Source organism: Carcharhinus amblyrhynchos, chromosome 7 (assembly GCF_965287045.1).
Source record: "Carcharhinus amblyrhynchos chromosome 7, sCarAmb.v2.hapA, whole genome shotgun sequence".
Classification (NCBI taxonomy): domain Eukaryota; kingdom Metazoa; phylum Chordata; class Chondrichthyes; order Carcharhiniformes; family Carcharhinidae; genus Carcharhinus; species Carcharhinus amblyrhynchos.
The window spans coordinates 17,202-30,358 of record NC_137330.1 but is presented as its reverse complement, the minus strand read 5'-3'; positions in this window follow the sequence as shown (position 1 = coordinate 30,358).

Below are 13,157 nucleotides of genomic sequence, written 5' to 3'. Positions count from 1 at the left end.
GTAACCAGTAGAATTGATGGAGGATAACCAGTGGATGTGGTTTATTTGGACTTTCAGAAGGCTTTCAACAAGGTCTCACATAACAGATCACTATATAAAGTTAAAGCACATGGGATTACAGGTAATGTTTGAGATGGATAGAAAGCTGGTTAGCAGATAGGATGCAAAGAGTTGGCATAAATGGGTCTTTTTCTGATTGGCAGTCAGTGACGAGTGGGATTCCGCTGGGATCTGAGCTGGAACCACAACTGTTCACATTATATATTAATGATTAGGAAGAGGGAACGGAATGTATTATCTCCAAATTTACAGATGATACAAAGTGAGAGAGTGAGCTGTGAGGAGGATGCAGAGATGTTTCAGTGTGATTTGGACAGGCTGAGTGTGTGGGTATCTGCATGGCAGATGCAGTATAATGTGGATAAATGTGAGGTTATCCACTGGTAGCAATAATAGGAAGACAGATTATTATTTGAATGGGTGTAAATTGAGAGAGGCGGATACTCAGCGAGACCCTGGGGTCCTCGTGCATCAGTCTCTGAAAGTGAGTGCGCAGGAACAGCAGGCAGTCCAATGATACAAATCCAGATCTGTAAAGTTGGGGGCGGTTGTGGTGAATATGAAACCATCGTTGATTGTAGCAAAAACCCATGGGGTTCCTATGGGGAAAAGGGAACATGCTGTCCTTACCTGCTCTGGCCTACACATGACTCCAGACACACTCAGCCATGTGGTTCACTCCTAATGTCCCATCTGAAGCCCAGAAGACCATAAGATACAGGAGCAGAATGAGGCCACTCGGCCCATCGAGTCTGCTCCCCCATTCAATCATGGCTGATATTTTTCTCATCCCCATTCTCCTGCCTTTTCCCCATAACCCCTGATCCCCTTATTAATCAGGAACCTATCTATTTCTGTCCTAAAGACACTCAGTGACCCGGCCTCCACAGCCTCCTCTGCGGCAAAGAGTTCCACAGATTCCCCACTCTCTGGCTGAAGAAATTCCTCCTCATCTCTGTTTTAAAGGATCATCCCTTTAGCCTGAGGTTGTGCCCTCTGGTTCTAGTTTTTCCTATTAGTGGAAACATCCTCTCCACGTCCACTCCATCCGGACCTCGCAGTGTCCTGTAAGTTTCAATAAGATTCCTCCTCATCCTTCTAAACTCCAATGAGTACAGACCCAGAGTCCTCAACCGTTCCTCATACGACAAGCTCTTCATTCCAGGGATCATTCTTGTGAACCTTCTCTGGATCCTTTCCAAGGCCAGCACGTCCTTCCTTAGATACGGGCCCAGAACTGCTCACAATACACCAGATGGAGTCTGACCAGAGCCTTATCCAGCCTCAGACGTCCATCCCTGCCCTTGTATTCTAGCCCTGTCCATATGAAAGCTAACATTGTATTTGCCTTCCTAACTGCCCACTGAAGCTGAACATTAAGAATCATAGAGTCAGTTTACAGCAGGGAAACAGGCCCTTCGGCCCAACTTCTCCATGCTGCTCTTTTTATTTTAAACCCCTCAGCTAATCCCAATTGCCCACATTTGTCCCACATCCCTCTATACCCATCGTACCCGTGTAACTGTCTAAATGCTTTTTAAAAGATAAAATTGTACCCGCCTCTACTACTGCCTCTGGCAGCTCGTTCCAGACACTCACCACCCTCTGTGTGAAAAAATTGCCCCTCTGGACCCTTTTGTATCTCTCCCCTCTCACCTTAAACCTATACCCTCTAGTTTTAGACTCCCCTACCTTTGGGAAAAGACATTGACTATCTAGCTGATCTGTGCCCCTCATTATTTTATAGACCTCTATAAGATCACCCCTCAGCCTCCTACGCTCCAGAGAAAAAAGTCCCAGTCTATCCAGCCTCTCCTTATAACTCAATCCATCAAGTCCCGGTAGCCTCCCAGTAAATTGGGATTGGAAATTGTTGTCCGGAGCAGTGTACCTGGTGGCTGTGGTGAGTGGTTGATTTTCTTTGGAAGTTCTTCTCTGTATTTCTGGTTTGTGGGGTTTTTGTTTGTTTTTTATTACCGTAGGAGAAGTTAGGCGACGGGGTAGTCGAGAAGGGAGAGCGGGGGGTATAAAAAGAAGGCAATAGTAGACAGCGGGCAGCGTCGGGAGCAGGCAGCGGAGAGTGGTGGCAGTGGAGTGAGAGCTATAAGGGTTTTGGCTCGCTGGGCTTAGGTGAGAGCAGGCTTAGGCAAGGTGAGTTACTGGTTCCATCTTTCCTGTTTTCCATTTCGGTATCCATAATTCCAAGGGTGGTCAGGTAAATGGCAGGGTCTATGGGGAGAAGATTCAGCTGTGTTAGGTGCCATATGCGGGAGTTCCTGGAGACAACACGTCTCCCGATGGCCCACACCTGCATCAAGTGTTTAGAGCTGCAGCATTTGAGGGCCCGGGTCAGGCAACTAGAGCTGTGTTTAGAGGATGTATTTCTGGTCAGGGAGAACGAGGAGATAATGGATAGGAACCATGGTCAAGTGGAGATCTCAGAGCCTAGGGGGACGGGACGGGTGGGTAACCGTTAGGGGAAGGGGAAAAAGAATAGTCCTGGTCCAAAGACCACCCCAGTGGCCCCCAAAAGGCATCAACAGGGTTACAATAGGTAAGACAGGAGGGCCAGAATGCCTCAGAGGGAAGGAAGGGGGCTGGCAATGAGATAGTGGTGGGGGACGGGAGGGTCAAAGGAATTGATAGGCGGTTCTGTGGGCAGAAGCGTGACTCCAGGATGGTGGTCTGCCTCCCTGGAGCAGGGGTACAGGACGTATCAGAGAGGGTAGAGGGAATTTTGAAGGGCAGTGGGACCCGGGCTGATATAGGAGAGAAGGACGCAGGAAGGAAGAGCAGGGGGGATGTACATAGTCAATTCAGGGGGTTGGGGGCCAGGCTGAAGAGCAGGGCCTCCAGGGTGGCATTCTCTGGGCTGCTGCCAGTGCCCAGTAACAGTGGGGCTCGGAATAATGAGATCCTACAGCTGAATGCGTGGCTGAGGGATTGGTGCAAGGCAGAGGGTTTTACTTTTGTTGATCATTGGGAAGTATTTGTGAGGGAAGGGCACCTGGACAGGAGGGATGGGGAACATTTGAACGGGAAGGGGACAAATATCTTAGCTGGGAGGTTAGCTGGGGTGTTTCGGCAGGGTTTAAACTAATATGGGGGGGGGGTGGGGATGAGACTGATAGCTCAGTAGGCACTGGGATCGGGAGCGAGTTGGGTGCCAGGGTAAGTTTGGATGAGAGGAAAATTCTCCAGGGGAAGGAGGATCCAAGTGGGCCTGGAGGTCTGGACTGCGTCTGTTTCAATGCGAGGAACGTTACGGGTAAAACGGATGAACTTAAGGCCTTAATGTTCACAAGGAATTTAGATGTGGCAGTGATGGAGACGTGGTTAAAGGAAGGGCAGGACTGGCAGCTGAATATTCCTGGGTATAAGGTGTGACAGAGGAGGGTTGAAGAGAGGTGGTGGGGTGGCATTGTTAGTAAAGGAGCACATCACAGCAGTGCAGACGGAGGATAATATAGAGGAGTTAGGGATTGAGTCGCTGTGGGTGGAGCTGAGGAATTGAGTGGGAGGGTGAGAATCCGGTCGTTGTGGTACATGTGGGTGCCGGCGACGTAAGCAAAATGCAGACTGAGGATCTGGGGAGGGAGTATGAAAAGCTTGGAATGGAATTAAAAAGTAGAACCGACAAGGTGGTTATCTCTGGGCTACTGCCTGAACCGAGTGCAGATGGCCGTAGGGTTGACAGGATTAAGGAAGTGAATGGGTGGCTCAGGGATTGGTGTGGGAGGAATGGGTTTGAATTTATGGGGCATTGGCACCAGTATTGGGGTAGGTGGGACCTGTTCGGGAGGGATGGGGTTGGTCTGAACCGTGCTGGGACCAGAGTGTTGGCGAATCGAGTAAAGAGGACTGTAGACAGGGCTTTAAACTAATTAGGGGGGGGGGGGGAGGGTGCGAGGGTAGGTGACGCTACGAGGTCTAAAGTTAAGGAAAGTGTACATGTAAGGGAAGAGGCCGAGGATGTCCCAATAATAGAGGGAGTAGGGGGCGTGAGTATAGTTGGTGGCGTTGCGACAAATAGGGTCCAGGTGAAGGCTGGGATGAAAGCGCTTTATCTGAATGCACGAAGCATTCGGAATAAAGTGAATGAGCTGGTGGCGCAGATCGACACAAATGGATACGATCTGGTGGCCATTACAGAGACGTGGCTGCAGGGTGACAGGGACTGGGAGCCGAATGTACAGGGCTATCAAGTGTTTAGGAAGGATAGGCAGGAGGGAAATTGGGGGGGAGCGTAGCTCTGCTGATTAAGGATAGCATCACGGTGGTAGCAAGGGATGATATTGGAGCCAAGGAACAGAGGGTGGAATCGTTGTGGGTGGAGATTAGGAACAGCAAAGGGAGGAAGACGCTGGTGGGTGTCGTCTATAGGCCCCCGAATAATGATCTGGAGATGGGGAGGGCTGTTAACGCGCAAATAAGTGCGGCGTGCAAGAATGGGACGGCCGTAGTTATGGGGGATTTCAATCTGCATATTGATTGGTTGACCCATGTTGGACGTGGGGGGCTCGAGGAAGAGTTCTTGGAATGCTGCCGGGATAGTTTCCTCGAACAGTGTGTGTTGGAGCCGACGAGGGAGCGAGCTATCTTGGATCTGGTGCTATGTAATGAAGCGGGTAGAATTAGGGACCTTGTGGTGAAGGATCCTCTTGGGGAGAGTGATCATTGTATGGTGGAGTTTCTGGTGCAGATGGAGGAGGAGAAAGTGGGTTCCCGGACACGCGTCCTCTGTTTGAATAGAGGGAAATACGGTAGGATGAGAGAAGAATTGGCGAATGTGGACTGGGAGAGCGCGTTGGAGGGAGGGTCTGTTAAGGAGCAGTGGAGGATCTTTAAGGAGATCTTTCTTGGTGCTCAACGGAAATTTATTCCGATGGTCAAAAAGGATAGTAGGAGGAGAGGTAATAAGCCGTGGATAACAAAGGAGGTGAAGGAAAGTGTTAAACTAAAAGCGGAGGAATTTAGAGTAGCTAAGAGTAGTGGGCGAGAAGAGGATTGGGAGAGGTTTAAATGTCAACAAAGATTGACAAAGAAGTTGATAAAGAAGGGTAGGAGAAACTATGAAGCTGGGCTAGCGCTTAATATAAAAAAGGATAGCAAGAGTTTTTATAAATATATAAAAAGGAAGAGGCTGGCTAGGGTGAATGTTGGTCCTTTAGAGGATGAGAAAGGGGACCTAGTGGTAGGGGATGGGGATATGGCTAAGGTATTGAATAACTTTTTTGTTTCGGTCTTCATGGAGGAAGACGTGAATAATTTGCCGGGTGTTAGCGATGGAAAGGTGGTAGGACTGGAGGGTCTCGATGACATTACTGTTACTAGAGAGGCGGTGCTCGACAGACTGGAGGGGGCTGATTGTGGACAAGTCCCCAGGACCGGATGGAATGCATCCGAGGGTTCTGAAAGAAATGGCGGAGGTGATAGTGGATGCCTTGGTGGTTATTTTCCAAACGTCGCTGGATTCCGGGGAAGTGCTGGAAGATTGGAAAACGGCTAATGTTACGCCGTTGTTTAAGAAGGGTGCCAGGCAAAAGGCGGGGAATTATAGGCTGGTTAGTTTAACGTCTGTGGTAGGTAAAATGTTAGAATCTGTCATCAAGGAGGAAATTGCGAGGCATCTTGAAGGGAATTGCTTGATAGAGCAGACGCAGCACGGTTTCATTAAAGGGAAGTCGTGTCTGACAAATTTACTGGAGTTCTATGAGGATGTGTCTAGGGCAGTGGATAGAGGAGAGCCGGTGGATGTGGTCTTTCTAGATTTTCAGAAAGCGTTTGACAAAGTGCCTCACAAGAGGTTATTGCAGAAGGTCAAGGGACATGGAGTTGGGGGTAAGGTGTTAGCGTGGATAGAAGATTGGTTGTCAAATAGGAGGCAGAGAGTGGGGGTCAACGGGTGCTATTCGGATTGGCGGATGGTGACTAGTGGAGTGCCCCAAGGGTCGGTGCTGGGGCCTCAGCTTTTTACCATTTATATAGATGATCTGGAGGAGGGAACCGAGTGTATGGTGTCGAAATTTGCTGATGACACCAAGACTGGTGGAAAGGCAAATTGTGCGGAGGGTGTGGAGAGTCTGCAGAAGGATCTAGATAGGCTGGGCGAATGGGCCAGGAAATGGCAAATGGAATTTAATGTTGGCAAGTGTGAGGTGGTCCACTTTGGTAGGAAAAATGGTAGGAAGGACTATTACTTACGAGGCGAAAAACTGCAGCAGGCGACGGTGCAGAGGGACCTCGGGGTCCTTGTGCATGAGTCGCAAAAACCCAGCTTGCAGGTGCAGCAGGTGGTCAGGAAGGCGAATGGGATGCTGGCCTTCATAGCGAGGGGGATTGAATATAAAAGTAGGGAGGTCTTGCTGCAGCTGTATAGGGCATTGGTGAGGCCGCAACTGGAGTACTGTGTGCATTTTTGGGCGCCGCACCTGCACAAAGATATTTTGGCCTTGGAGGGAGTGCAGAGGAGGTTTACTAGGCTGATACCGGAGTTGAGGGGGTTGAGCTATGAGGAGAGGCTGAATAAACTGGGCTTGTACTCGTTAGAGTTTAGAAGAATGAGAGGAGATCTCATTGAGACGTATAAGATGATGAATGGGATGGATAGGATAGAGGTGGAAAGACTCTTCCCGCTCAAAAAAGACAATAGGACTAGGGGGCACAGCCTCAAGATAAAAGGGGGGCGGTTTAGAACAGAGTTGAGGAGGAACTTCTTCACTCAAAGGGTGGTGAATCTCTGGAATTCTCTGCCCGTTGAAGTGGTGGAGGCTGCCTCGCTAAATATTTTTAAGACACGGGTTGATGGGTTTTTGATAAGCGAGGGGATTAAGGGTTATGGGGAGAGGGCGGGAACGTGGAACTGAGCCACGACAGATCAGCCATGATCTTATTGAATGGCGGGGCAGGCTCGAAGGGCTGGATGGCCTACTCCTGCTCCTATTTCTTATGTTCTTATGTTCTTAATAGGAAGGGAGCGATTACTATGCTAGGGGTGTACTACAGACCACCCGACAGCCCAAGGTCAGTGGAAGAAGGCATTTGTAAAGACATTTTAGACAGGTGCAGAAAGAATAGGGTGGTTGTAGTGGGAGATTTTACTCTCTCTGGAGTGGATTGGAAGGTGCCTAGAGCTGGGGGTTTGGACGGGGAGGAATTTGTAAAATGTGTACTGGAAGGGTCCTTGGAGCAGTACGTAACCAGTCCGACTAGGGATTTAGTTTTGGGTAATGAGCCGGGTCAGGTGGTTGAGGTTGCAGTAGGTGAACATGTGGCTAACAGTGACCACAAGTCTGTCTACTTTAGGATAAAAATGGAAAAGGATGAGTGCTGTCCGAAGGGGAGCGTGCTGAACTGGGGGGAAGGCGAGCTATAGCCGGATTAGGCAGGAGCTTATGGACACTGAGTGGGAGGGGTTGTTAGCGGGCAAGTCCACGGTTGGCAAGTGGGAGGCTTTCAAGGGAAAACTGAAAATGTTGCAGGAAAGACATGTGTCGGTAAAGAGGGAGGATGGGAAAGGCAGGATTAGAGAGCCGTGGATTACAGGGGATATTGAGGACTTGGTCAGGAAGAAGAGAAAGGCAGATGTTAGGCCTAATCAACTGGGAACAGAGAGAGCGCTGGAGGAATATAGAGAGAGCAGGAGGGAGCTCAAAAGGGGAGTTAGGAGGGCAAAAAGGGGGCATGAAATGATTTTGGCGGATAGGATTAAGGAAAATCCAAAGGCATTTTACTCTTATATTAGGAACAAAAGGGTGGTTAGAGGGAAAATCGGTCCTCTCAGGGACAGACAAGGGGAATTGTGCTTAGAGTCTGAGGGAATGGGGGAGATCCTGAATGAATACTTCGTGTCAGTATTCACGAAGGAGAGGGGCTTGGTGTCTTGTACTGTCTTGGAGGGAGCTGTAGACCAGTGGAAGGAAATATCCATTATGAGGGAGGAAGTGTTAGGGTTTTTAGGTAGTATTAAAACTGATAAATCTCCAGGGCCTGATGGTATTTATCCCAGGCTGCTTAGGGAGGCGAGAGATGAAATTGCTGGGCCTCTGACGCAAATCTTTGTCTCTTCTTTGGACACAGGTGAGGTCCCAGAGGACCGGAGGATAGCGAACGTGGTACCGTTGTTTAAAAAGGGTAGGAGGGATAACCCGGGTAACTATAGGCCGGTGTGTTTAACGTCAGTGGTAGGTAAGTTAAGAACATAAGAAATAGGAGCAGGAGTAGGCCATCTGGCCCCTCGAGCCTGCCCCGCCATTCAATAAGATCATGGCTGATCTGTCGTGGCTCAGTTCCACATTCCTGCCCTCTCCCCATAACCCTTAATCCCCTCGCTTATCAAAAACCCATCAACCCGCGTCTTAAAAATATTTAGCGAGGCAGCCTCCACCACTTCAACGGGCAGAGAATTCCAGAGATTCACCACCCTTTGAGTGAAGAAGTTCCTCCTCAACTCCGTTCTAAACCGCCTCCCCTTTATCTTGAGGCTGTGCCCCCTAGTCCTACTGTCCTTTCTGAGCGGGAAGAGTCTCTCCACCTCTATCCTATCCATCCCATTCATCATCTTATACGTCTCAAGGTAAAATGTTAGAATCCGTCATTAAGGAGGAAATTGCGAGGCATCTTGAAGGGAATTGCTTGATAGGGCAGACGCAACACGGTTTCATTAAAGGGAAGTCGTGTCTGACAAATTTACTGGAGTTCTATGAGGATGTGTCTAGGGCGGTGGATAGAGGAGAGCCGGTGGATGTGGTCTTTCTGGATTTTCAGAAGGCGTTTGATAAGGTACCTCACAAGAGGTTACTGCAGAAGGTCAGAGGACATGGAGTTGGGGGTAGGGTGTTAGCGTGGATAGAGGATTGGTTGTCAAATAGGAGGCAGAGAGTGGGGGTCAATGGGTGCTATTCGGATTGGCGGTTGGTGACTAGTGGGGTGCCCCAGGGGTCGGTGCTGGGGCCTCAGCTATTTACCATTTATATAGATGATCTGGAGGAGGGAACCGAGTGTAGGGTGTCGAAATTTGCTGATGACACCAAGATTGGGGGAAAGGCAAATTGTGCGGAGGGTGTGGAGAGTCTGCAGAAGGATCTAGATAGGCTGGGCGAATGGGCCAGGAAATGGCAAATGGAATTTAATGTTGGCAAGTGTGAGGTGGTCCACTTTGGTAGGAAGAATGGTAGGAAGGACTATTACTTACGTGGCGAAAAACTGCAGCAGGCGACGGTGCAGAGGGACCTCGGGGTCCTTGTGCATGAGTCGCAAAAACCCAGCCTGCAAGTGCAGCAGGTGGTCAGGAAGGCGAATGGGATGCTGGCCTTCATAGCGAGGGGGATTGAATATAAAAGTAGGGAGGTCTTGCTGCAGCTGTATAGGGCATTGGTGAGGCCGCAGCTGGAGTACTGTGTGCAGTTTTGGGCGCCGCACCTGCGCAAGGATATTTTGGCCCTGGAGGGAGTGCAGAGGAGGTTTACTAGGCTGATACCGGAGTTGAGGGGGTTGAGCTATGAGGAGAGGCTGAATAAACTAGGCTTGTACTCGTTAGAGTTTAGAAGAATGAGGGGAGATCTCATTGAGACGTATAAGATGATGAATGGGATGGATAGGATAGAGGTGGAAAGACTCTTCCCGCTCAAAAAAGACAGTAGGACTAGGGGGCACAGCCTCAAGATAAAGGGGGGGCGGTTCAGAACGGAGTTGAGGAGGAACTTCTTCACTCAAAGGGTGGTGAATCTCTGGAATTCTCTGCCCGTTGAAGTGGTGGAGGCTACCTCGCTAAATATTTTTAAGACGCGGGTTGATGGGTTTTTGATAAGAGAGGGGATTAAGGGTTATGGGGAGAGGGCGGGAAAGTGGAACTGAGCCACGACAGATCAGCCATGATCTTATTGAATGGCGGGGCAGGCTCGAAGGGCCAGATGGCCTACTCCTGCTCCTATTTCTTATGTTCTTATGTTCAATGAGATCTCCCCTCATTCTTCTAAACTCTAACGAGTACAAGCCTAGTTTATTCAGCCTCTCCTCATAGCTCAACCCCCTCAACTCCGGTATCAGCCTAGTAAACCTCCTCTGCACTCCCTCCAAGGCCAAAATATCCTTGCGTAAGTACGGCGACCAAAACTGCACACAGTACTCCAGCTGCGGCCTCACCAATGCCCTGTACAGCTGCAGCAAGACCTCCCTACTTTTATATTCAATCCCCCTCGCTATGAAGGCCAGCATCCCATTCGCCTTCCTGACCACCTGCTGCACCTGCAAGCTGGGTTTTTGCGTTGATGGAGACGATTCTTAGGGATAGGATGTATGAGCAGTTAGAGCGTTGCGATCTGATTAGGGATACGCAGCATGGCTTTGTAAAGGGGAGGTCTTGCCTTACGAATCTGGTAGAATCTTTTGAGGAGGTGACAAAAATGGTTGACGAAGGACGAGCCGTGGATGTCGTCTATATGGATTTCAGTAAGGCGTTTGACAAAGTCCCTCATGGTAGGTTGGTAGAAAAGGTTAAGGCTCATGGGATCCAGGGACAGGTATCTAGATGGGTTGAAAACTGGTTAGGCAACAGGAAACAGAGAGTAGTAGTGGAAGGGTCCTTTTTAGTAGTGGAAGGGTCCTTTTCTAGCTGGAGGTCTCTCACCAGTGGTGTGCTGCAGGGCTCAGTACTGGGAACTCTTCTATTTGTAGTATATATAAATGACTTGGAAGAGGGAGTACATGGTGTGATTAGCAAGTTTGCAGATGACACAAAGGTGGCAGGATTGGCGGACAGTGAGGAGCAGTGTCAGGCAATACAGCAGGATATAGATAGGCTGGTATATTGGGCAGATAAATGGCAGATGGAATTTAATCCTGATAAATGCGAGGTGATGCATTTTGGAAGGAATAATGTAGAGGGGAGTTACATGATAAAGGATAGACCTATTAAGAGTATCGAAACACAGAGGGACCTGGGGGTACAAGTGCACAAGTCTTTGAAGGTGGCAGTACAAGTGGAGAAGGCTGTGAAGAAAGCCTATGGTATGTTAGCCTTTATAGGAAGGGGTATAGAATATAAGAGCTGGGGTCTAATGTTGCAGTTGTATAGGACGTTGGTTAGGCCGCATTTGGAGTACTGCGTCCAGTTCTGGTCGCCTTACTACCGGAAGGACGTGGAGACTCTGGAGAGAATGCAGAGGAGGTTTACCAGGATGCTGCCTGGTATGGAAGGACTGGGTTCTGAGGAAAGATTGGGTAAATTGGAGCTGTTTTCCTTAGAAAGACAGAGATTGAGGGGGGATCTGATAGAGGTGTATAAAATAATGAAGGGTATAGATAGAGTCAACAGTGGCAGGCTTTTTCCTAGATTGGAGACAAATATCATGAGGGGCCACGGGCTTAAGGTGAGGGGGAGAGGTATAATTTGGATGCTAGAGGGAGGTTTCTCACACAGAGGGTTGTGGGGGTATGGAATGCTCTGCCAAGTAAGGTGGTGGAGGCAGGCATGCTGGACTTGTTTAAGGTTTACTTAGATAGGCACACGAGTGAAACAGGGATGGAGGGATAAAGGAGACGGTTTTAAATAAGGGTCAGAGCCTCGGGACGTTCCTGGAAATCTAATGCTACCTGTGTTGATGTTTTGTCTCTTTTACTCCGCAGGTGTGTTGGTCCACCTTGTTGTCTAACGAGGGGCACTCACACGGTGGGTCGTGCATGGGCTGCTCTTGGATGTTTTGAGAGCAGCCTCGTACTTCATGTCGTTAGTGTGTGCTTAAACTGGACCAGCTGATGGGCACCACAACAGCTCAGTGACTATCACTGTTTGCTGTGCAGATACATGGATTTGGGCCGGTGTCTGTGGGAGTTTGCACATTCTCCCCGTGCTTGCGTGGGTTCTCTCCGGGTGCTCCGGTTTCCTCCCACACCCCAAAGATGTGCTCTTAGGCTGATTGGTGTAACAAATTGTCCCTAAATTAGTCTCCCCTTAATCTGGTTTCCAATGGGGGGACCATAAGCATAGACACGGGTCAAGGGTGGAGGAGGGAAAACACATTAAGATGGTGGCGTGGGCTCGTTGGGCCGAAGGGCCTGTTTCCCGTGCTGTGTTGTTCTTTGTTCTTTGTAAATCTTTTCTGCACTCTTTCTAGTTTAATAATATCCTTTCTATAATAGGGTGACCAGAATTGTACTCAGTATTCCAAGTGTGGCCTTACCAATGTCTTGTACAACTTCAACAAGACGTCCCAACTCCTGTATTCAACGTTCTGACCAATGAAACCAAGCATGCCGAATGCCTTCTTCACCACTCTGTCCACCTGTGACTCCACTTTCAAGGAGCTATGAACCTGTTCCCCTAGATCTCTCTGTTCTGTAACTCTCCCCAGTGCCCTACCATTAACTGAGTAAGTCCTGCCCTGGTCCAATCTACCAAAATGCATCACCTCACATTTATCTAAATTAAACTCCATCTGCCATTCATCAGCCCACTGGCCCAGTTGATCAAGATCCCGTTGCAATTGGAGATAACTTTCTTCACTGTCCACTCTGCCACCAATCTTGGTGTCATCTGCAAACTTACTAACCATGCCTCCTATATTCTCATCCAAATCATTAATATAAATGACAAATAACAGTGGATCCAGCACTGATCCCTGAGGCACACCACTGGTCACAGGCCTCCAGTTTGAAAAACAACTCTCTACAACCACCCTCTGGCTTCTGTCAAGAAGCCAATTTTGTATCCATTTCGATACCTCACCCTGGATCCTGTGAGATTTAACCTTATGCAGCAACCTACCATGTGGCACCTTGTCAAAGGCCTTGCTAAAGTCCATGTAGACAACATCAACTGCACTGCCCTCATCTACCTTCTTGGTTACCCCTTCAAAAAACTCAATCAAATTTGTGAGACATGATTTTCCACTCACAAAACCATGCTGACTGTCTCTAATCAATCCTTGCATCTCTAAATGCCTGTAGATCCTGTCTCTCAAAATACTTTCCAACAATTTACCCACCACAGATGTGAGTCTCACTGGCCTGTCTCACTCCCTCAGCACTGACCCTCTGACAGTGCGGCACTCCCTCAGCACTGACCCGCTGACAGTGCGGCACTCCCTCAGCACTGACCC